Source organism: Furipterus horrens, unplaced genomic scaffold (genome assembly GCF_987537825.1).
Source record: "Furipterus horrens unplaced genomic scaffold, mFurHor1.1.pri manual_scaffold_6, whole genome shotgun sequence".
Lineage (NCBI taxonomy): Eukaryota > Metazoa > Chordata > Mammalia > Chiroptera > Furipteridae > Furipterus > Furipterus horrens.
The window spans coordinates 111,985,677-112,011,240 of NW_028327176.1; the positions used below are offsets into that span (position 1 = coordinate 111,985,677).

The 25,564-nt window shown below is 38.8% G+C and overlaps 1 pseudogene; it reads left to right on the top strand.

The window, feature by feature from the left end:
* Positions 1-21,245: 21,245 nt before the first annotated feature.
* On the top strand, positions 21,246-21,719 carry LOC150007249 (large ribosomal subunit protein eL28 pseudogene; annotated as a pseudogene).
* Positions 21,720-25,564: the final 3,845 nt, after the last annotated feature.

The window sequence follows — 25,564 nt, forward strand, 5'->3', positions numbered from 1 at the left end:
AGAGTTCAATGAGAATAAAGTCTGGAAGAATCAGTGATCAGCTTAGGGAGACTTGGGGAAGAGTATAATCGGTGCTGGGGAATGAAGGTCTGTCCCTTGCTTTTTTATGTGGATGTGTCAGAAATTACAGATTGGCTTACATTTCAAGTTATTGTATAAACCCTGTGGCTTTTTGTATCTTTTAACCTAAGAAAGATAAAGACAGCATATAGAATGGTAATTTTAGTAGTGACAGCCAATATGTGGGTCAGAGATCGATGCTGCCAAACAATAAAAATAGTGTCTAAATGTGGAGCTATTAGCATTGTTAAAAATAACCTGACTTGGACCATAGTTTCTTATGTAGAATAGATACTTTCAAATTGTGTGGTTAATATTAACCATTACATCTTAAAGGAATATGTTTCTTTAATTAATACCTTCATGCTATATAAGTTTATGAATCATCCCTACATATTATATTATGGGCAATAATTACATATCTAATTTCATCCCTATATATGGTCTAATTTAGCTGGTCCCTCAAAGTTTTGAGAGGTTGCTTTCAAAGGCTTTCTGCATAAAAAGCACCTAAGGGGCTTGATACAATTCTATTATTTGAATCAAGAGGGCCTGAGAACGAGCATTTTAACAAACACCCTCATGTGATTCTGATCCAACGTGAAGAGGTCCTACTTCGAGAAGCATTGTTTTAAAAAGCAATCCAGTGCTTGCATTTTTTAGCTGGTGTTCTTGCTCCCCCAGGTGGCACAATGTGTAATTGCACCTTTCAGATTTCCCCGTTTCACTGATTAGAAAATAGAGCTCCACAATTGATCTACCTGTTTATCTAGCCTTTATTTAACCATGCTTTCAACCTGCAAATGTCCATGCAGAATTAGCATTCATATCCATACATACAAATAAAATGACTAGAGGAAGCCAAAAAATGTCACATGTAAAATTCCATAATTTAGAAAAGATGTGGCCTAAACATTGCTGCTGCTTCTTATTGTTATTATTAATTTATTTTTTTGAGAATTTTGAAGGCATCTTTAGTAGAAGACTACTGAAGAGTTGTTTGGTGGCAGCATTTTCATGGACCAAGCATTTATGCTTTGCCTGGATTCTCCCTCTGTGAATTGTTCAGGATTCAGAAGGTATGTTTTAAAATAAGAAGGACTCAAGGTCTGTAATACTCTTTTAATTTTTTTCATTTGCTAGTTTTCTTTTGGCTAATAGAAAGAATATAATTGAGAAATATATGGTGAAGTGTGTAAAAATTAAGGAGTGAGGGGATAGGAATTCCTTCTTCCTTCCCTTCTTCCCTCCATGATTTCTGTCAGTCATTCAACAGATTATTTTTAAAAACTAGCTGAGAGAAGCTTTGTGCGTGATGTAGTGATAACTGGGACACCATTCTATAAACGAGAAAAGATATCTAGCCAATCAAAACTTGGAATAAAGGATCCACGACCTAAGTGTAAGGTGGACTATCAATACTCAGAAGAAGGGGAGATGGACAAAAGGGGTGGGGGCAGGGAAATCCTGATAATGGCTACTTTTTATGTACCTTTATGTAACTGTGTTGCCAATTTACATCACACAATGATCTGTTCTTTAAAATAATTTTTTCCAATTATCTGTTCTTATTGTGGTTCTTCTATTCATCATTCAGCCCTGATTGCTGTTAGGCAGTGCGCTTGGTGTGGCTGCATAAAGTCAAATGGGGATGACTGGTCTGTGTCCATACAGAGCTCCCATGCTCCTAGTGAAGACAGACAGAAACAAACTATCTAAAATAGATTAAGGAATTATAAATTGGAGGAAATAAGATGAGGTAGAAAATAAATTAGATTGGGTAGGATAACACCTACTTTTGTGAAGGTGGCCAGGAAGGCCTCCTGGAGAAAACATAAGCTACTGTATTCATTGAATTCAAGCGCTGTGCATGTACTATGTAAATACTCACAACCCTTCTAGGGAGCGGTCCATTATTATAGCAGTCCCTCTCTATATCGCGGTTCACTTATCGCGGTCTCACTGTATCGCGGGATTTAAAAAATATATTATATTTAATTGTTTATCGCAGATTTTTTGCTATATCGCAGGATTTTGCGGTGCTGTATATGTATGTTGTTTAAGTTACATAGGTTTAAGAGTATAGAATATGTTTAAGAACATAAATAGTGTTTATAAAAGTGTGGAAAAGGTTAATAAGGGAGTGGGAAAGGTTAATAAGGGACTGGGAGCGGTTTATAAGTGGGTGGGAAGGGTTTATAAAGCCTTAAAATATATATAAATACTAAAATGTAAAGTTCCTACTTCACAGATTTTCACCTATCGCGGGGGGGGGGTGTTCTAGAATACAATACCCACGGTAAGTGAGAGAATACTGTATACCCACTTGACAGGTGAGGAAACTGAGGTGCAGGGACAGTAAGTAACTTAACCCGTAATTTGTAAGTGGTGGAAACTGAATTTAAGTCTACACTGCTGGGCCCTGGAGCCCGTTTCCCTGACCCGCTCTAATCGCAGGGCCCTGTCAGGGGGTAGCATCCCAAAGCCTCTGATACAGGAAAGTGCTGGGTCCCCGGGGCACTGGAGGAAGACCTGTAGGACGGCGGCATGGAGATGGTGGGAGTGGCCTGGTTGAGGTCAGAGACCAGGCAGAGGCACTTTGAGAACCTGGAAAGGAGGTTTGAATTTCATCCTGACTCCAGTGGGAAGTTGGGCGGGTTTTAAGCCAGGTTCAAATGTGATGAGATGCCTTTTAAAAGATGTTACTATTGCTGCAATTTGGAGAACTGGTTGCAGGCAGGAAAGGCTGTAGGAAGACCAGTTAGGAGGAGGCCTCAGGGTTTCTACAATAGAGATGGGGAAGAGATCGAACAGGTTTTGGAGGTACAATGAGTAGCATCTCACACGATCAAGAGTCCTCATCCTCACAGAGATGGTGGGGGGCTGGGGCCTTATACTTCACTGGGGGCACCGGCTACTTTCAGACTCGTGTTAATGCAGAAACCAATGCTCAGTATTAGCAGATCACTGAGGGAACTGAAAAGAACAGAATGTTATTTCCCCTAGCACAATAGAACTACTGATGGTTGAACAAAAGGTCTTTTTCCAGTGTACTATGTTAATTTCTCAGGTGAGGACACTGAGCTTAGAGAAGATAAGTGATCAATCGCCTAACTAATTAGTTGCCCATTTGGGAGTAAAATGCATGTGCTTTTTTTCCCCCCATACATGCATAACTGGTTCCTATCATACTTCAGGCAGACAAATTTAACTTATTAGGTGATATCCTACCAACTCTAGGGCACTGGAGTATGTGGGTACAGGGCAAATACTTTCTTCATTTCTTACTCCTTTAATTTGAAATTGTTTTTTTTTTTTTTTCGATGGCAACCATTCCCATTTCACAACACAAGGTAAAATGCTGTCCCTACAGAGAACTTCCCTTCTCTCCTTATATATGAAACAGGGAAAAGGACATCAATAAGCTCACTTCTCATGTGATTCGGTTACCATCTCTACCCTCATGTTTGCAGGCAGGAATTCTTGCCCTTGATTATAAGCGGTAGCCCTGGTGTGAATAAGGTTGCAGAAAAGGTCGGGGAACTGCTGAACACTTGGTCTGCAAGAAACATGCTCAGGGCAGAAAATAGCAGGAGGCTGCCTCTAAGCAAATGTCTCCTTTATCCACAACCAATTAGAGTGTCCATGAAGAATTTCCAAAGTATTCTTAAAGGAGCTAAGCAAGTTCTAGAGGGTTCAATTAATCTTACCATGGCACTTCTGTCCATTGAAAAGTATTAAGTTATTTTACAGTGCCCAGTGATTGTTTGCTAGCTGAAACTTCAAGTGGAATTCATAATGGAAGCTGATGTCTGGGAGCCGTGAATCAGCCAGGAATGAAGTGTATCCAAAGGCATCCATGCCACTGAACCTGTGCTGAGTAATATTAATTGCTGTGGAAAAACCCAAACCCAAATGTTAAAATAAACCTGTACATGTACTTGTAAAAGGAGGGTTATACTTTGCTGGTGTATCTCACCCAATAGTCTCTGTTTATTATCACATTAGTTATACTTAAGTGTCCTCAGCATTGAGCCACTAAGTGACTCAACAGGGAATTTCAAAGCCAGAGCCAAGGAAAGACAGTGTTTTGAGATCCTGTGATATATGCTTTCACTCACATATCCTTTCTACATAGAGTAGAATTTACTTAAAAAGCAAAACCTTATATTTGTAAGATTAATTTCAGAAAAAAGAAAAGTTTATTGGCAGACAAAAATATTTACCCAGGTGCTTTATAAACAAGATTTGGCATCCCAGCACTGGCTATGACTTAGAAAAGAATTCACAGCTTGGAGCAAACTGTGTTTTTAATCCTGTCTCTTTTTAATAGCTGAAGCCATTGGCCAGGGGTAGGAAAGCCAAGGCATCAAAACTGAATTTGATCAGTTTCCTCTACTGTATTGTGAATGACCAGACATTTTCTGGAAGTAAAAAGTCATTGTCTAAAAGAGATGTTCATATCTACTCTGTTGAGATGCTTGTGAGGTCATGAAAGCATTGATTCCAATAGGCCTAAAACCCTAACGAGATTTCTTAGTAACAGGAAGTGGTAAAAAAATAGAAGTTCAGGGACCAATGCGGATAAAATAAAATTGAATTGAGGGGTGCTGTTAGCCAGCTCGCCTCTCTTTTCATACTGCTTCTCTCTCTCTCTCTCTCTCTCTCTCTCTCTCTCTCTCTCTTGATTTGTTGTTCCACTTATTTATGTATTCATTGGTTGATTCTTGTATGTGACCTGACTAGAGATTGAACCTACAACTTGGCAGATCCATACCATGCTCAAGTCAACTGAGCTACCCAGCCAGGGCAAGCTTCTGTCTAATCTTGTATCCAGATTTTCTCTTTTCGTTGCTGTTCCTTCATAAACAGTTCCAACTGGCTTTTATTTCCCCATGCCAAAAGGACCACAGGAAACAGGAAGGGGGATTTTGATCCCCATCCTGTTTGAATGGTTTTCCCAGATTAAAGGATGTTCTTAGGATCTATTTTTATTGGTTCAAAACAGCTTGCTAGAGGAAAAAAGAGCTCGTCTCGATTACCTTTATTGTTCCCTTCTTCTCAAGAGATATTGGCTCTCTTGGTAAGTTGTAAAATTAGAATTTTTACAAGCCTTAAGAAATATCTTCGTTGTTGATCTAACACTTAAAACAAAAGAGATTTTATGTCTGGTTATAATTGTTTATGTAGCAAATAATTGTGCTGTCCCAGAAAAAATGATTCCAGTTATCAGAGGCTTTTATTTCTGTTTGTTTCATATAATTATTCAAGTAGGGTAATTGTGTGGAATTTGTTGAATACTTCATTTAAATATTTAATATTTGATCGAGATCTTATCAGTTTATCCTTTGGGATATGTGGTCTAAGATAATTATTTTTTCTCAAAAACTCACCAACATTTGAGGTGGGATGTTGAGACCTATCACCTTTTGTATTTATTTTTTTATCTAATGAAGTAATTTATGGTTTGTTTCCAGAGATAAAAAGACTCTTCTCATCAGGTATTCCACTTTCAGTAGTTCAGGGAAATGAAATGTATTGCAGTCAAAACAAAATAAAAATACCGACAGTGTTTTACTGTTGGCATTAAATACAGGACAATAGAACTCAGTTAAATAGAGGAGGGACTTAAAGCATTTCTTCCTGTTTATAATTTACAACTGAGTCTCCTTAAAGGTTTAGTACATTTAGGTTATGTCAACAAATATGTCATATGTATTTCATCATCAGACCTTGTGCTAGATGCTGGTGACACAGAGATAACACAGCACGATCCCTATCCTCGAGGAACTAGTGTGTGGTCAATAAATTTATTCAATAGAACAGGACTGAAAATTGAGGCTTGGCTGAGAGATGAAAGGAAAGCCATTTCAGGTTGAAAGAACAGCGCATTCTAAGGTGGGGAGGCCAAAACAGCATGTCATATACTCAGGAAATACATGGAGTTTTCAAATTGCAGAATGAAGTACAAAAAGGAAGAGTGCAGGAAATGAAACGAGATAGACAGGGGTCAAAGACTGAAGGGCCTTATCTCTTCTGCATTATCTTCGAGTAGTTGGGCAATGATCAAAGTTGACTTTTAAAAATATCACTCTGGTGTTGAAATGTGAAGCTCAGATTAGACAGACAGAGCAGGAAGACCAAACTTCGGTCAACATGAAAATGAGGACTTTGATGATATCAAGAAATAGAACAATGAGTTCAGGCTATACTGAACTGTAAATGTAAGAAAATTTAACAGTAACTCGTTAAAAAGGGTAGTGGTGTGATATTTATCTGAATAGTTAAAAGAGTGTTTTCAGTGCTAGCATCCAATCAGAATTAAGTTGATAACACAATTTTATACCAGTAAAAAGAAGTACAATGCATTTTGAAACTTGAGGATAAGAATGTCCGACGGAATGGACCTGTCACTTGCTTGGCATTTCTCAGTCTAGAGCTATGCTGTTCAATAACATTGCAACTTGCCGCATGTGGTCCTTGAGCCCTTGAACTGTGCAACTGGGCCTGACTGAGATGGTTTTAGTATGAGGAAAAGAATGGGAAACATCTTATTCATATTCCATATCCATTAAATATTGGGTTAAATAAAATACATTATAAAATAACTTTCACTTGTTTCTTCTTACTTTAATGAATGTTACTACTGGAAAACAAAGTTACATAAATAATTCACATTCTGTTTCTACTGAATGGCACCGCATAGAGAACCACGTGTCACTTGGCAGACAAGTTTTTCCTCTAAACCCTTGTTTTTGACGTACCTCCAGGGGCTTAGTCTTTTGGTATCTTTGAATCTGCAAAATGAACATCTAGTCCTTTTCTAAGAGACACCGTGTCCTCATCCACACTGTCTTCACCATGCTGGATCAGGCAGGGGAGCACAGAGCGACCCAGGTTAGAAGAGTGAGGATATTTGACCTTACAAATGATTCTTTTCAAATTCTTTAATCTCTTTATGATCTTTAACCAGGCAACATTTGGTTAATTTGGTTACTCTATTACACACATTTCCAGATAAGACTTCCAGGAACATCAGTAGTCATAAAATCAGGATACTGAACAGATTTTAATGGAAATAGTTTAAGGCCATTAAATGTGTGGTTTTTTTTCCCCCCTTTGTCATCTCTAGTTGTCTCATGGCTTCCATATGTGAATTTATGCATTTTTCCCTTAAGTCTTTTTAAAGTTACAGTAATGGATTAGGATTATAAGGAAGGAGGGGAATGCTGGGATTTGAACTAAAAATTAATTATGTAATGGGTGGAAGAAGTGAACAAGATCACTAGCAACAGTCTGAGAATATTTTAGGCAGTCAAAAAGGTTTCTGTATCTCACTATCATCTGAGGTCACTACAAATTCTACAAATCTTCAATGAAGGAAGAATGTCATGATCTTCTCTGTGACATAATGCTATGTTGTAAGCTCAATGTGTAATCTTTGCATGTGTTATATTATGCCTACAGAACAAACTTTAGCAAAAATTATCACAAAAAGTGGATAAACTTCTGTCTACTAAAAATAGAAAATTTATTAAAGCATTTTTTTTTTCTTTTCCAATGAGGGCAGAGAAATGAGGCATTGTAGTTTTTCATTTTTTAAAGGTTTTATTTATTTTTTAGAGAGAGGAGAAGGGAGGGAGGAGGAGAGGGAGAGAAACATTGACCACCTGTCTTTTGCACACCCCCAACCAGGAACCTGGCCCACAACCCAGGCATGTGCCCTAACTGGGAATTGAACCAGCCACCTTTCATTTTGTGGCATGCCACTCACTCAACTGAGCCACACTGGCCAGAGTGAGGCATTGTTATTTTAAATGTAACTATATGTCTTTCATTTAAAGATACTCTGTAGTTAGTCTTGTTAATCTGAATTACTGAAGTTTTATATACAGAAGTGACCAAGATGAGCCACTGGGATGTGGGAAAAGGCAAAAAAGAGCTCAGATAGCCCAACATCTTCCCTGCAACCCTACGGCAGAGATGCTCCCTGGAGCTGCTGGTAGAGGAAGACAGTGATGGGGTGAGGCCATTGGAGCCAACCAGCTAAAGTTAACTTATTTGGTTTAATTTCTTCATCTGTGCAATGAGGATAGTAAGAATACTTAACTTTTTGTGAAGAATAAGAGAATAATATGGTTGAAGGAACCACACTGTAGCTAACCCCAAATCTCAAGCAGGCAAACCCCTACCACCAGCTCCGCAATACCTCTACATCTTCCCAGTCTAGTCACTTTGCAGTCTCTAGGATAACATCTCCTGTAACATCTCATATCCACCTTCCCTTGCAAATAACGATCTTGCTTCTTACATAACCAAGAAAAAGAAACTCTAAGAACAGAGAACTACCTCATTTTTCCACCATCAAATCCTCCCAACCCTCTTCATTTCTTTTGCTTTGATCCGAAAATTCTGCTTTCCCTTGAGTTACAAGGCTGATTGCCTGGGGACTGGATCCACCCCTTATTTATTCAATGTCATCCCTTCAGCCATTCTTTTCTGTTTCCTGGGAGCCACCAAATTCTTCTTCTAAACCAAATCATTCCATTTAAGATCAAATATGTTAGAATATCTCCTCTGAGAAAACACTGCTTTCCTCAACTCCACATTTGTCTATAGCAAGCTGCTCTTTGCTTCTCTGTCCAGCCTTATAGCAGCTCTTCTAAAGAGTATCTGTAGTGACTCTTTCAGTTTGTTACCACCCTTTCATTCTTGACTTCATTTCAATCAGGTTATCCTCTCTATATTTCCTTTGAAACTTCTTATGTTAAGGTCACCAGTGACCATCATCCTTCTAAATTCAGTGTCAGTTCTCTGTTTTCATCTTCTTCAGTGTCTCAGAAGCAGTGGACAGGGTTGATTATTTCTTTTCTCTTGAAATGCTTTCTTCACTTGGTTTCTGTGGTATCGTACTCTCCTAGTATTCTTTCTACTTTAAACAGCTCCTCCTCATTTTCCTTGTCTTCCGGTTGTCACTATCTACCACCCCTCTCTAGTTTATCATATGAATGAACCACCTATAGGAGGAAGACTCCTGAGTAGTAGTCCTGACTTCTTTCCAGACCTCCAGAGCTCCAGATTCATACACCCAGCTACCCACTAGATATCTGATGTGTATTTGTATGTCCAATAGGAATCTGCAACTGAGACAGAAGTCTTTATTCTCATATATTTATAAGTTTCCTTCCCAACCCAACCCCTACCCTTCTCTCCCAACCATACCTCTTCTGCAGTCTTCTCTGTCCTTGTTCAGAGCAAAAACTAGTTATCATCTGTAAACTGTTTCTCTCTCTCTCTCTGCCACCTCAGCCAGTTGGCTGGAAAATCCTGCTAATCAGAATATATCCTGAATCCCACTAACTTCTCACCACCTCCATTAATGCCACTAAAGTTCAGTGCACTATTTTTTCTAGCTTGGACTACAATATTTGCTTCCTTACTGGACTCCTTTGCCACCTTTGTTCCTTATAGCCACTTTTTCATATGGCAGCAATGCAGTCTTTTAAATATTAATTGCATATGAAAAGTAGTCCAGTGATTTCTTTTGAATTTTGAAATAATAATAAGAAAACTCCTTAGCATAGCCTAAAGCCCCTACTCTCCAAGTTGATTTTATACCCATTTCTTCTTGCTCAATCTGTTCCAAACATGCTAACTTCTTTGTGTGTCTCAAACAAACCAAACATACAACCAGTTCAGGGCTTCTGCTCCTTTCATTTTTAATTAGTGAAATATATTCTCCCCAAAAGATATATGATCTGCCCCCTTACTTCCTTCAGGGGTCTGCTTGTGACCGCTCTTCACAGGGGGTCTTCCCTGACCACTGTATTAAATTATTCTTTCACTTCCATCACTTCCTAGTTCCTTAATCTGCTTTGTGTACTGCAGCCTAATTATATTATGTGTTACTTATTGTCTCTCTCCCTAATTAGATCGTAGGCCCCATCAGGCAGAGAGCTTGCCTGTTCTTCGTAAACTCCGGGAATGAGCAATAGTGCCTGGCTCAAGTGGATATGGGGTACATACCATCAGGTGGTTGTTGAATGGATTATCTAAAGGATTTAATATGGTGTTGAAAAGATAGTGACATATATATTTGTTACTTATTTGCTGTTATTCTTTAAAAAGAAAAGATTTTATTTATTTATTTTTAGAGAGAGGGAAAGGAAGGGAGAAAGAGGGGGAGAGATACATCAATGTGTGGTTGCCTCTTGCATGCCCCATCTGAGGACCTGGCCCACTACTCAGGTATGTGCCCTGACTGGAAATTGAACCAGTGACCCTTTGGTTCCCAGGCCAGCACTCAATCCATTGAGCCACACTATCCAGGGCTGCTGTTTTTTTTTTTTTTTTCTTTTTTCCTACTGTCTTAACTGTCCTATTCTCATGTGAAAAAGGGAAAAATTTGAGCTATTGAATAAAGTTGGGAAATAGAATTTCCACACCATTACCAATACTAATCATTGCTTTTTTGATTTTTTCATTTTTCTAGTCATTTGTTTCTAAATAATAAAATGTTTCTGGATTTTGGAAAGATATTAGAATCTTAAATCTTATAGTGTGGGCAAAAATTTAGACAATATATTACATATTGAAAGTGAAAATCAAGGCAGAGACCCTCAACTTGACAAATTAGTTAATTATAATTAAGTTGTATAAATATAACTAAAATTACATCAGTTGTATCTTATAAACATTGTTTTCTCTTCAATATTTTGAAATAATGTCTTTGTAACATGTAAGTTAAAAGCACTAAGTATGTTTCATGGGGCAATTAATAGTTTTTGATAGACATTCTTGGCTTTTATCTGACAAAAATATCTATATAATTCCTCACAACCTTGTTTAAAATTTTATATCATGGACTTTTAAAATGTTCCTAAATTCACAAAAGAATTCTTAAAAACTGTATAGTGTTCTCAGGATAGATTGTCTTGTCTAAATCTATTTTTAAAAAATAAAGCCCATTGCTCTGTTTTTACACAAATACTTGGATTCTGTTCTCTATATGGGTTTCTGTATATAACCTCTGCAGAGTGGACACCAGGGAGCGCTGAGCTAGTGAAAATGGAATTCAGTCCTTCCTCTCTATTATGTACTTTAATGAAGCAAGCAGATGGTAGATGGTTTTCCCCCTGGAAACTGCTGATTTTGAAGACTGCAGGATGCCAGTTTTGCAAGCTTGGTGTTCAGCAGCATATAGTCCCTCAAAATATACATTTAACTTTGTCAGAAAAATCACTTTACTCTTAGGCAGATGGATAAGTTTGCAAAAATACAAGACCACTGCTTTACTCCTCAGTTTTCTTCTGTAGATTTGAATATAAACAACTTTCCTCTCTCTTAGTTCTTAACTTCTTAGTAAGATAGCAATAGATTTAGCTCAATATCTTGCACAAATGCAATTAGATTATAAAACCATGTACATGATCATTGTTGTTTTTATTTCTGTTGCTGAACAAGCTTCTTGTGGGGTATGCTTCCACACTGTTCAGCATTATCATTTATAAATAAAAAGTGGTAACCTACCAGTGCTATTTTTATTTAAAGAAATAGAAATAAGTTTCTCCTGAGACGTTATCAATAGTAATAGGTGATGGTGACCTGCACAAAAAACAAACACTTGCCTATTCTTTTTTAAAAGTATATTTTATTGATTATGTTGTTACAGCAGTCCCAATTTCTCTTCCCTTTGCTCCTCTCTTCCCAGTACTCCCTCTTCCCTCCAGCAATCCCACCCCTCCTTAGTTCATGTCCATGGGTCGTGTATATACATTTTTTGGCTTCACCCTTTCCTATATTATTCTTAACTACCCCTGTCTATTTTGTAACAGCCAGTTATGCTTCTTAACTCTGCACCATTTCCCCATTCTTTCTCCTTCCCCTTCCCCCTCCCAGCTGATAACCTTCCAAATGATCCCCATAACTATTATTCTGTTCCTATTGTGGTTTGCTTAGCTGAATTTTGTTTTTTATTTTTTAAATTCAGTTGTTGACAGTTGTGATTTTGTGGTCATTTTAATGTTCATAGTTTTGATCTTCTTTTTCTTAAATAAGTCCCTTTAACATTTTATATAATAATGGCTTGGTGATGATGAACTCCTTTAGCTTTACCTTGTCTGGGAAGCACTTCATCTGTCCTTCCATTCCAAATGATAGCTTTGCTGGATAGAGTAGTTTGGTTGTAGGTCCTTGCTTTTCATCACATTGAATACTTCTTGCCAGTCCCTTCTTGCCTGCAAAGTGTCTTTTGAGAAATCATCTGACAGTTTTAAAGGAACCCCTTTCTGGGTAACTCTCTTCTTTTCTCTAGCTGCTTTTAAGATTCTCTCTTTATCTTGAACCTTTGGCATTTTAATTAGGATGTGTCTTGGTGTGGTCCTCTTTGGGTCTAGCTCCTTTGGGACTCTTTATGCTACCTGGACTTGTATGACTATTTCCTTCACCAAATTTGGGAAGTTTTTCTTCATTATTTTTTCACATAAGCTTTCGATTTCTTGCTCTTCTTCTTCTCATTCTGGAACCCTTATGATTTGGATGTTGGCATGTTTAAAGTTGTCCCAGAGGTTCCTAAGCCTCTCTTCATTTTTTTCAATTCTTGTTTCCTCATTTTGTACTGGTTGACTGTTTTTTTCTTCCTTGTGTTCCAAATCATCGATTTGAATCCCGGTTTCCTTTTCTTCACCATTGGTTTTGTGTGGATTTTTCTTTGTTTCATTTAGCATAGCCTTCACTTCTTCCCTTAAGCATCTGCCATACTTAAGCATATCTGTCAAGTTTGTGAGCATCTTTATCACCAGTATTTTGAACTCCACATATGTTAGGTTGGCTATCTCCTTGTTTCTTAGGTTGGCTATCTCCTCATTACTTAGTTCTCCAATTGGAACCTTGGTATGTTCCCTCTTTTGGGCATACTTCTCTGTCTCCTCATCTTGACAGGCCCCTGTGTTTTTTTCCCTCAGTGTCTTAGGTAGAGCTGTCGCACCTGTTAAAGGGGTGGAGCCTTAGGTATTCGTCAGTACGGGTGACCTGTTTCACCACATTATGGCGCTGTATGTGGGAGAGAGGTCTTAGAGGGAACAATTCTGCTTGCTCAGCTTTCACCCCTTTTGCAGGCACTTCTCCCACTTCTGTATGGGCTCAGCGCCTCTCTAGCTGTTGCCCTGGTTGTTGTTCCCATAGTGAGTGGGTCTGCAGATGTTCTAGGACCATGGGGGCCCTTTAAACAAGCGGAGTCTGCTGAGAGACCAGCAGTTTCTGCCCCTGCCCCAACCCCCACTGGTTTGCACAGTCAGAAACAATGAGGCTTCATTTTCCCCGGTGCTGGAACTGTGAGCTGTGCAGTCTGATCTGGTGCTGGGAGTGCTCCCCAAGTGTCCCTCTCAGCTTTTTAAAATATTTGACTGTGCTTTCTGCTGGCCTGCCATTGCTGCTGCTTCTGCTGCTGCTGCCACCACCACACCATGTCCTTTCCGCTCTGGCTCTGCCCCTCCTACATGCCTGGATAAGTATTTCTTCTTTATATCTTTGTTTGTTGGACTTCCATGCAGCCTCATTTTCTGGAACTTCTGGTTGTCTCTAGTTTTGAGGTAGTTGTATTCCTTCTTAGTTGTGGAGGGAGATGCAGCGTGTCTATCTAAGCCTCCATCTTGGCTGAAAGTTACACTTACCTCTTCTTTTTGAACCAGGATAAATACCCAATACATGACTAAAATCAAGTTATCTTCTCAAATGAATACATAACATTTATTTAAGCCATAGGTGAAAACATGAAATAAATATCATTGGTTGATTGTCAGTCCTGCTGAAACTAAATCATTCAATCATTCTATGTAGGTATATAATTTCTACCATTTTCACTTCTTCATATGTCAGAAAAGTTAAGAATAAACAGAATTTTACAGTAAGATATCAAAATGTAAAGCATCATTTTCTCACCAGCAAGAGGAATGATAAATGATCAGAATTTGAAGTAGAACAATCTTTTTAGATGCATAATCCTTAGAAATTAGTGCCATCTTCTGGCTTCTCCAAGTACTGCTTTAAATCTAAACCAGACACCAGTAGGATGTTTCCAGTACCATGAAATATTAAAAAAAAAAAAAATCCCTAAAACATACGAGTCACATTGTAACATCTGCATCATAGTTTTTGGCATAAACTTTAGAAATTGTATCCTGTGCCATGTGTCTCTATCATTCACATTACATAAACATTGCAGTTTATACTAGATTATGCTTTGTAGTTTATTGTGATATAATCTCCAGACATTACACATATGGAATCTTCCAGAACTGATGTGTTTGGAACACTTCTTTCAGTCCTAACTCATGAGCTTCTTCATACCACTGAACTTCTAGTTAAAAAATTAAGAAATATCAAAGTTGGAGGGGGTTATCATTCAAGTTCAGTGGAAATATTTTTTAGCTTTTTAATTTATTATTTTGCAAGCTATGGATTTATAAATATACTAGGTACAACATCCGAATTATTTTATTTTTTATAGTACCTCAAAGAGATATTCGTATACTTATATTCCTGTGTTATAGATGAAGAAACTGAGGCTCAGAGAGATTCAGTCAGAGAGCTAAGAAATGACAAAGTCTGTAAATCCAGAGTTATTTGATTCCAGAGCCTGCATTCTTTTCTAATGATGGCTGGGATATTCATGACATTGGCTGATTAAAGTAAAATAAAACATGACAGATGTTTTATATTATTAAAGTTTGTATCCCTCACAAATTATTTTCATAAATTTTATTCTCTCCTACACCCCATCAATGGATTCCTGAAAATTGGTAAGATTCATATTCTTTCTTCCATATTCCCTCCTTTATATTTAATAGAACTATAAATGTATTAATTGCCTTACAGTGCCAATAACTTAATAGGTACTCAATAGATACCAGTAAACTTACCAACAGTTAGGTTTTAATAAGAGCTTAATTATTTTCCAATTATGTGGAAAATATGAATGAAAAATAGTGGTTAAAAAGATCAGTATGTCTTTAAGGATTTCTAAGTGTTTGAATATTTGCAAACATACATACACATACACACATGGACATATATACTTGGGATAATTAACTGTAATTTTCATTTTTGGTTTTGGTATGGTGTAGAAACAGTTTAGGAAAAGGGAAAAAACTAACCAGGACCCAAAATAATAAAGCTGATTTAATAAAGAGCAACCTGTACTTTGTGAGAGGGAGAGAAGAAAGAAATCTTTACTAGAGATACTAGAAGGAAAACTATATTTTTAATACATCTGCTGTTTAGTTGTTGATGTGCTGGATAAACATACTGCAAAACACTAGCTAATTTCTCAGGTCACAACAATGATGCTTAACATGCGTATAATAAAGGGGAAATATTATGTTAATAAATATAGCATATGAGATTATTCTAAGTCATATCATTAATAAAACAAAGAAAAGTCACTAGCCATAATTTTGGAGGTTTAAAATTCATATTGGAGTATTATTTTTGAATAGAACAGACCTTGTTATGTATAATAGCCCCAAGACTTAATCTACTAACATAGAGCACGTGCCTAATTCAAATGATGATATAAACAGAACCACAAAAAATGACTTGAAGATTAAGAGTTAGAAATACAGGATGCAAACAACAATCAGGAAATATAATGAAATAAAATATTTTATATGCTATAGCATGAAATACCTAGAATAAAACTACATTTATTAGGTTTCTTGGTTTCAATCAATAGAAACCAACTCTGGCTATATTACATAGGAAAGGAATTTATGGGCAGGTCATAAACCATCTCATAGAACCAGTGGGAAGACTGGAGAACTAGTGGGGGGAATAGGCAGAAATAAAACAGTGTAGGCAGTTCAAACATAGCTGTGTTCAGATTGTGTGAACAGTGCTGTTAGGATGCAGCCACGCATTTCTGAAACTGGGGACAGCCATGTGGCCACCTCAGTTACAAATAATTTGTAAGTATCAATCTGTCTTTGGATAATTTCCTTAGTATTTAAATCCTGGGGAGAGTATCTCACTGGCCTATCTTAGGTCATGAATGTGCACACAAATACAAAGGTGCTATGTAGCTGAAAACTAAAACCAAACCAAACCCAATACCCAATAATGTTTCTCCCAGAGCTTTGGTTGCCTGGTGTCAATGTACATAATTTTTTATAGTACGTGTATTTTCAAATCAAAACTTCCTTCTATGACAAAGGACCCAAAGATATACAATGGGGTAAGGACAGTTTCTTCAATAAATGGTGGGAAAACTGGACAGCCACATGCAAAAGAATGAAACTAACTGGATCACTGTCTTACAACACACACAAAAAAACTGAAAAGGGGTTAAACATTAGACTGAACATAAGACAGAAACCATAAGTCTTAAAAGAAAACGTAGGCAGTAAACTCCTTGACATTGGTCTTGGGATAATTTTTTAGAATTGATACCAAAAGTGAAAGCAACAAAAGCATAAATAAGCCAGTGGGACTATATCAAACTAAAAGCTCTGCACAGCAAAGGACACCAACAAAATGAATAGTCAACCTACCATATGGGAAAAAATATTAACACATCATATTATCTGATAAGGGGTTATTATTTAAAATACATAAAGAACTCCTGCATCTCAATAGCAAAAACAAAGCAAAACAAAACAAAAAACCAAAGCAAACCAAAAACAATTTAAAAAGATGCAGGGGTTCTGAATAGGCATTTCTCTAGAGAAGATGTGTAGATGGTCAAAAGGTACATGAAAATCTGCTCAATGTCATTAATTGTCTGGGAAATTAAAATAAAAACCACAGTGATATATCATCTGACACCGGTTAGAATGGCTATTACCACAAATACAAGAAAAAATGGGTGTAGGTTAAAATGTTGAGAAAAGGGTACCCCATGCACTGTTGTTGGTGAGAATGTAAATTGTTGCAGAAACTATAGAAAATACTACAGAGTTTCCTCAAAAAATTAAAAGTAGAACTACCATATGATCCAGAAATTTCACTTCTGGGTATTTATCTAAAAACACTAACTCAAAAAGGTATATGCACTCCAATGTTCACTGCATCATTATTCACAAAAGCCAAGATATGGAAACAATTTAAGTATCCATGAAAAAATGGATAAAGAAAATGTGATACACACACACACACACACACAAATATTTTCAGAAATTAAAAAAGAAGTCTTTGCGGTGATGTGGATAGATCTCGAAGGCATTATGCTAAGGGAGATAAGTCTGACAGAGAAAGACAAATACCATATGATCTCACTTACATGTGGAATATAAAACACACAGAGAACAGATCTGTAGTTGCCAGAGGAGGTGGGATGGCGGCTGGGTGAAATGAGTGGTGCAGAGAGTCAAAAGATACAAAGTAGACAATGGAATGTAGTGGTGACTGTAATTAGTAATACTCTGTTTCATATTTGAAAGTTGCTAAGAGAATAGGTCTTAAAAGTTCTTGTCACAAGAAAAATGCTGTAACTATGTGTGGTGTTAAATAAACTTATTGTGGTAACCATTGTATAATATATAGAAATATGGAATCATTATACTGTATACCTGAAACTAATATGTCAATTATACCTCAATGAAAACAAAAAACATAACAAAATAAAAACTTCATTCTAATATAATGCAACAATATATATAATTTTAAAAAGTCACATTATTTTCTAAAATGGAGTCTTCACAATGTCTTTTCTTTTTCTTAAGATATATTTTATTGATTATGTTATTACAGTTGTCCTGATTTTTCCCCTTTCCCTCCTCTCTACCAGCATCCCCTACTCCCTCAGGCAATCACCGCACCACTGCTTTTGTCCATGGATCATGCATATAAGTTCTTTGGCTACTTTGTTTCCTATACTGTACTTTATATTTCTATGGTATTGAGTAACTACCTATTTGTACTTATTAATTCCCTCTCCGTCCCTGGCTGGTTTGGCTCAGTGGATTGAGCGTCGGCCTGCGAGCTAAGTGTCGCTGGTTCGATCTTCCAGTCAGGGCACATCAGAGAAGGAAAACTCTGACTCCAAAAAACCTCCGCTGCCTTGCGGCATACCTCTTCAGGGGAAAGGCTAAGGGAGTAAACCCTGATAGAAAATCCGGAGCCGGAGTCCCTAAGGCGGTTTGACGTTGTAGTCAACACCGGCAACTCCTGCGGCGCACCTGAAGCCAAGCTGTATTGACTCCGTCTTTCCCTTGGACCCTTCAGCTGCGAAGAGAGGGGGGGTCTGCTGCATGGGCAACAGCAGACCCTCCATATCACCCTGCCCAGGCTCTGTAGCTTCAACACGGGAGGAGAAAGATACCGTGTCACTCCCGAGTCGGACTGCACAGCCATTCTCGGCGGTGCAGATAGACTCTTAAGAAGCTACACCATCGTCTCTCAAGACGGACGGCTGCCGACGGAATTCCCTCTCCTCTTCACCCTTTCCCCATACCCCTCTCCCATCAGGCAGCCATCAAAACCCTCTCACTATCTATAATTCTGTCCCCGATTGTTCTTGCTTGTTTGCTTAGTTTGTTTTTTAGATTCAATTGTTGATATATACGTATTTTTTTTTGCCATTTTATTGTTCATAGTTTTGATTTACTTTTTCTTAAATAAGTTCCTTTAACACTTCATATAATAATGGTTTAGTAATGATAAATTCCTTTAGTTTTTTCTTTATCTGTCCTTTGATGATGAATGATAGCTTTGTTAGGTGGAGCAATCTTGGCTGTAGGTCCCTACTTTTTATAACTTTGAATATTGCTTGCCAGTCCTTCCTAGCCTGCAAAGTTTCTTTTGAGAAATCAGCTGACTGTCTTATGGGAACTCTCCTGTAGGCAACGAACTTTTCTCTTGCTTTTTAAATATTTTCTCTTTATCTTTAACCTTTAGCATTTTATTTATGATGTGTCTTGGAGTGGGCCTCTTCACATCCATTTTGTTTGGGACTCTCTCTGCTTTCTTGACTTGCATGCCTATTTCCTTCAACAAATTAGGGAGGTTTTCTTTCATTATAGTTCAAATAGAGTTCCAATTTCTTACTCTTTCTCTTCTTCTTCTGGAACCCCTATGTTGTGAATGCTGGACTTCTTGAAGCTGTCCCAGAGGCTGCTTATACTATCTTCATTTTTTTGGATTCTTTTTTTCTTCTTGTTGGTCTGATTTTTTTTTTCTTCTTTATGATCCAGACATTGCTTATCCACTCTACTGTTGTTTCCCTGTAATTTGTTCTTTATTTCAATTAGCATATCCTTTGTTTCTGACTGGATCTTTTTTATGCTGCTGAGGTCCTCCTAAGTTCTTTGAACATCCTTATTACCAGTGTTTGAACTCTGCATCTGATAGATTGTTTATCTCCATTTCATTTGGCTCTTTTTTTCTGGAATTTTTGTCTGTTCTTTCATTTGGGCCATGGTTCTTTGTCTGCTCCTTTTGGCAGCCTCCCTGTGTTTGTTTCTATGTATTAGGTAGAGCTGCTATGACTCCCTGTCTTGGTAGCATGGCCTAATGTAGTAGGTGCCCTGTAGGGTCCAGGGGCACAGCTTCCCCTATCACCCAACCTGGGTATTCAAGGTGTACCCTTCATGTGGGCCGAGTATACCCTCCTCTTGTAGTTGAGCCTTGATTGGTGTTATCAGGTCAATGGGAGGGATTGATACAGATTAGTCAACTGCAAGCACTGGCTGTGACCACTGACCACCAACCTTCCCCTCTGTGAAGGATCAGCTGTGGAAGGGCAGGATGGTGGTGCTCTGATGTGGTCTGTAGCTGTGCACTGGGTGTGCTGGCCCTGGGGTTTCCCAGCTGGTGCAGGCCAAGGTCAGCATCCACCTGTGTTTTGCCTGGGGCACCCTGACTGAGCTATAAAGCAGTCTGAGATGCCTGCTACTTGTGCTAGGCTTGGAGATTCCCATGTGAAGCCAAGCCATGAATTTAGGCTGGCAGCTGCTAGGGCAGGCCTTAGGCTCACTGAAGCCAGCTGCTGCTTGTTTGATAGGATTTAGGAAGTACTGAAGCATGAGCCATGACCAGACATGCATATGGAAAAGCAGCTTGGGTGGACTCATAAGTTGGTTGGGGCAGAGTGTCTGGGGCTCTCCAAGGTGGGTCAAACAACGTTAGGCAGATTGATGGAGTCTCAGATATGGCACCAACTTTCTGGCTCTGTGGGGAGAGGGTTTGGAAAAAAGACAATGGCCTCTGCTGGCCTTGATGCCAGACACTTCAGTTTCTCCCTGTATACTACTGGTGTTTCTCAAGCTGCTAACCTGGTGCTGGAGCTCAGAAGGAGTGAGCCTGAGTAGGTGAGTCTGTGCGTGAGTTATTTAAGATGAACCGATTGAGACTCCAGAAGTTTCTTCCACTGACTCAATCCCCACTGGTTTTTGCAGACAGTTGTGGGGACTTATCTTCCTGACACTGGAAACCTCTGGCTGGAGGGCCTGGTGTGGGGTTAGGACTCCTCATCCTGAGATATCCCTCTCAAATTTTTATCCACCGCACATCGGTGAGGGACCAGCCAATTCCATGTCTCCACCCCTCTGACCAGTCTGGATGGATGTGGTTTCCTTAATTCTGTAGTCAAACTTCTGTTTAATTTGATTTCTCATAGTTTTGAGTGATGGCTGTTCTGTATTTTAGTGGAGATTTTGATGTGGTCGTGCGAAGAGGTGAGCCATGTTTGCCTACACCATCATCTTGGCTGGAAGTCCTAATGTCTTTTCTTTTATTACACTTTGTTCCAAGTCCAAGAGCTCTGTATAGTGGTCTTTTGTCCTCATTTTATGTTGTGATTCTGTAACATTTACTAAACCCAAGTGCTTTACATAGAGACCAGGTTGCCTGTGACAACTGCAATGCAATGGAAGTATGTGTAATTTTCCTTGGTGACAAAAGTCAAAGGTACTGTTAATACTATTGTGATTTGCTGCCTATCATAGTCCACATGAGGTGGTCCAGAGGAAGGAACTTGATATAGGGCTCTAATTATGAAGGCAGAAAGACAAACAGGGCATAATGAAGCCCCCCTAGGGACCATCAATAGCTGAGCAGCTGAAAGCAGTCACCAACTGCTAAGGCTGAAAAGACAAAGGGAAGACATGGTGTTGTAAAAGTCCAAGGGCCAGGTCACATGGAGGGAGCTGGACCCTTGATGGGGGCTGCTCATTAAGAAATTTGGCGGCCTCTTTCCGTCTCCGGCTGCTGCAGCGAGAGGAGCCGCCGCCATGCCTGCCCACCTGCAATGGATGTTCATCCGGAACTGCTCCAGCTTCCTGATCAAGAGGAACAAGCAGAGGTACAGCGCCGAACCCAATAACCTGAAGGCTCGCAACTCCTTTCGCTACAACAGGCTGATTCACCGCAAGACGGTGGGCGTGGACCCAGCAGCCGATGGCAAAGGCGTGGTGGTTGTCATGAAGCGGAGATCCGGCCAACGAAAGCCAGCCACCTCCTACGTGCGGACCACCGTCAACAAGAACGCCCCGGCCACCCTGAGCAGCATCCAGCACATGATCCGCAAGAACAAGTCCCGCCCAGACGTGTGCATGGCCGCCATCCGCAGGGCCAGCGCCATCCTGCGAAGCCAGAAGCCCGTGATGGTGAAGAGGAAGCGGGCCGTCCCACCAAGAGCTCCTGAGCACCCCTGCCCCCCAAAGCAATAAAGGTATCAGCCAGCAAAAAAAAAAAAAAAAAAAAAAAAAAAAAAAGAAAAGAAATTGGGCCATGGGAGGGAGGCCTGGAGCCAATTGTAGATACAGCCACTAACAGACCTGTCATCAGAAACACCCAGGCCTCCTCTTTTCCTCCCTGTCCGGTCTCTGGACAGAGCCTTTCGGTGGCAGGGGAAAATGCAGTTTGCACACTTGAGATATGGATCTCCAAGCAAAAAGGCAATGACTGGTTATAAGCAAACCTGGGGCTACAGTTCTTATTTCCAGAACTGGCCAGGAGGCCACTTGTGATACTGTAACTTTCCTCCTTGAATGCTCTCTCCTTTCATGTAGGGGAAGCAAATTTAAATCCTTCTTTCCATGTTTTCTTTATTTTCAGCTCACCCTGAGGCTAAAGAGATTGTATACCTATTGTGGTGACATGAGCCTCATTCCTGAGAGTCCCGGCCATGGTTGGCCTGCTGTCTAGGGCTTCATGAGACCACCATTAATTCTTAGAACTGGATGTATGAGGCATTACCCCAGAGCAGACTTCTCATCTTTCGTGTATGGGCATGGGCATGTATGTGTGTGAGTACACCTGCATCATAAGCCCATTTAGCAGTTTAGTGAAGTCAATGGGAACCTCTTCAGGATAATGTTTCTCAAGTAAGTTAAAATACATAGGATTATAAAATAAACCAGCATTTTTGAAATATAGCTAATAAAATACAACAAATTTGTAATAAAGTGAAATTATGCTTCTTTCATAGGTCACTTAAATAATGAGACCGAGCAACAGGTATAGTAAGGTACAGCAATTTCAAATTATGAGGAACACAAAAATATTTTAAAGTAGTGTATAATAATTATAATGTACATAAGTGGATCTGACCTCTCTTGGTGACAAAGTCACGAGTACTGCCAATACTACTGTGGTTTGTTGCTGGCATTCATAATTAAGAATTTGTTAAATTTCTGTTGGAGGTGGTAAAAATATGTAATTATTTTTTTTCTCACTCACATTCACACTTCCTTTGACCTAGAGAATGACCTGAGTTCTTCCAGAACACTGTCTCACCTTCCTGCTAATTGTCCCACCTCCAGTGTTTGCTCCTACCACCCCTTCTCACTGATGCCTGCCTTGTCCCCCATACTTAACTGCACCTCTCTGAGTGATATAATTTTAAAAATGCTGCCTTGAGCCAGTTTTGAGGCCTTGGTTAGAGGACAGTCAGTTCCTTTCCTGAACAGCTAAGTCCATGTCCCCAGACGTTGGGATTCTGGACCACTAAGCATGGCCCTAATTGTGTGAGGCCAGGCACCAGGCAGCAGACAGCCGCTATGCTCTGGAGCACATGCAACCATTCAAATGAGCCCATCTACAGGGAGCGCTTGAAACCTGGTTAACCCTACCCGTCTTGCCACATATAAACAGTCAGTCCTTTACAGCCCCTGGCTTGCTGGTACCCCGTCCATGGTACAGCCTCATGTGTGGCCCTGGGTAGCAACCTTCTTTTGTTTGGAGCTGTTAGGAACCTAAAGTTCTTTTTTTCATCTGTCAAGTGTGTTGTCCCACCATCAAAAAAAGTCTTTAAATCTTATAAACCACCATGATTCTCCCAACCCATATTTCTGCTCTCTCTCTTTCTTCCTTACTTGTTTATTTGTTTTGTTTTCCCACAACACTCATGTTCTAACAATTCACTGGACTGTCTTCTCTTACACTGGGATGAGAGGTGTGAAAGCAGGACTTTGTCATTTTTGTTTTCTGCTGTGTCCCAAGCACTAGGAACAGTGTCTGGTGCACTGCAGGCTCTCTGTACATATTTACTGAGTGAGGGCATGAACCTCCTTCCTGTGTCTGTTGTCATTGGTCACTCCGGGCAACACTTTCAACTCCTTTTATGCCTGCTTGGGTAGTCACATGAAAAGTTTGGAATGCGAGGTGGCTGTTGTAGTTCAAATTCAATGGGGCCATTGCTGGGTCTCATGTAAGAGCTTTTTTCTTTGGGGTGTGAAAAGCATTTGAAGTAAGCTCAGCCATGGAGAGGGGAAAGTTGTGAGAGGGTTTTTAGGGGTAGCTGTAAGAGACACCACCCTCCTGCCCTCATGGTTTCTGCATCCATGTCACAGGGCTGTGGAAGATACAGCACTGTGAATCAGTTACAGCTTCAAAGCATACATGGCGTCTTGCAGGATAGCATTCTGACCTTTAAAGGTAGCATAGGTGGTGGGGTCACACTCTTTTGCCATTCTACAAGGTCAACAGCTTTTGTATGATGGGTTTCAGAATAAGACTGCTATTTGGTATTGCCTATTTCTTTCTCCATAAACTGTGTCTCTTGACTAGAAGTAATATTGTGCAGGAGACCATGATGGTTTATACTGTGCTTACTAAGTTCATCAATATAAGTTCATCGAAGAAATATGATTAGTAAAGCAAGTCATTGGGACAATGGGACTGATTCTTGCCATTACTATGATGCAATCAACTTGCTGGAGGGTTAGCCTTGAGCCCTGAGAGCATATCAGGGGATCAGGGTTGCCTGTAGTCGTTGGGGAAGGAGGATCAGGGGTGGCATGTGTCAAGTCATTCGCTTAGGGAAAGTCAGTGTTGAGGACCTGCATGGCCTCAGATTCTTCTACCATAGCCATTTCCACATGCTGCCAGATTTCATTCTAAAATCCTCCAACAATTCCTATGTCTTCTATTAAAAATATGTGTAGTAATTTTCTCACATTCCTTTCTGTAATTGGTGTCACTGTTCTTTCTAGTTTTTGACAGTCTAATGAGAATAATTTGTCTAGATATTACTTTAATTAAATCTCCCCTATTACTAATGAGTTTGAGCAACTTTTGCTTATTGGTTATCTGCATAATCTTCAGTGAAATATATGGTGATACCCTTTATTCATTTTTCTGTTGATGTTATTATTTTGATAATTCTTAAAAACTCTGAATATTATATTAATCCTTTGTCACATTCCAAATAATTTCTCCAAATCAATAGTTTTCCTAATGATTTTAGATGTGGTATCTTTTGCAACTCAAAAGTTTGTTTGTCTACTTATTTTCCAAGTATTTTCTTTTATAGTTCCAGAATTTTCTGTCTTGGTTATGAACAGTTCCCTTGAATCTAGATTGTGTACAGTTTCCAACATTTGCTTCTAAGGAATTTGCTGATTTATATTTTACATTTTAGTCTTTAATGATTCTGGATTTTATTTTAGTACATAATGTAAGAGAGGCCCAACTTTATTTTCTCCTAGTTGGAGAATAAGTTGTTCCAGCTCTATTTAATACAAAAAACATACTCTTATAATAAAATGAAACAGGAATTTTGTCATTTATTGCATTGTCATATATATTAGAATCTTTTGGTGGATTTTCTCTTTATCCTACTGATCTATTTATAGCTTACTATGCTAGTATTAGTTTGAAAATGATGATAATGGTTTAATGTAAGTTCTGATATCTGACAAGTTCCTCCTCACATTTCTTTAAAAAAGTATTTTTACTAGATATTAATGAATTGCTATAATGTATATTGTTATATATAATGCTCAATGCTTTGAAGTTTAATGAAATTACATTATTTCTATACTATATTTGAGAAAATTCATACTTTATATTATAGTATTTTCTTCCTATCCAAGAATATGGTATTTTTTTTCTAGCAATGCATATATTATTTTATTATCATTAAAGGTTTTTCATTTTCTACTTAGAAGTCCTGGACCTTTCTCATCAAACTTATTCTAAATTTTGTGATTTTTTTGGTCACAATAATGAGTGGAAATAACTTTATTTCTATTTTAAGTGGGCCTTCTCAGTGTAACAAGATATTAAAATG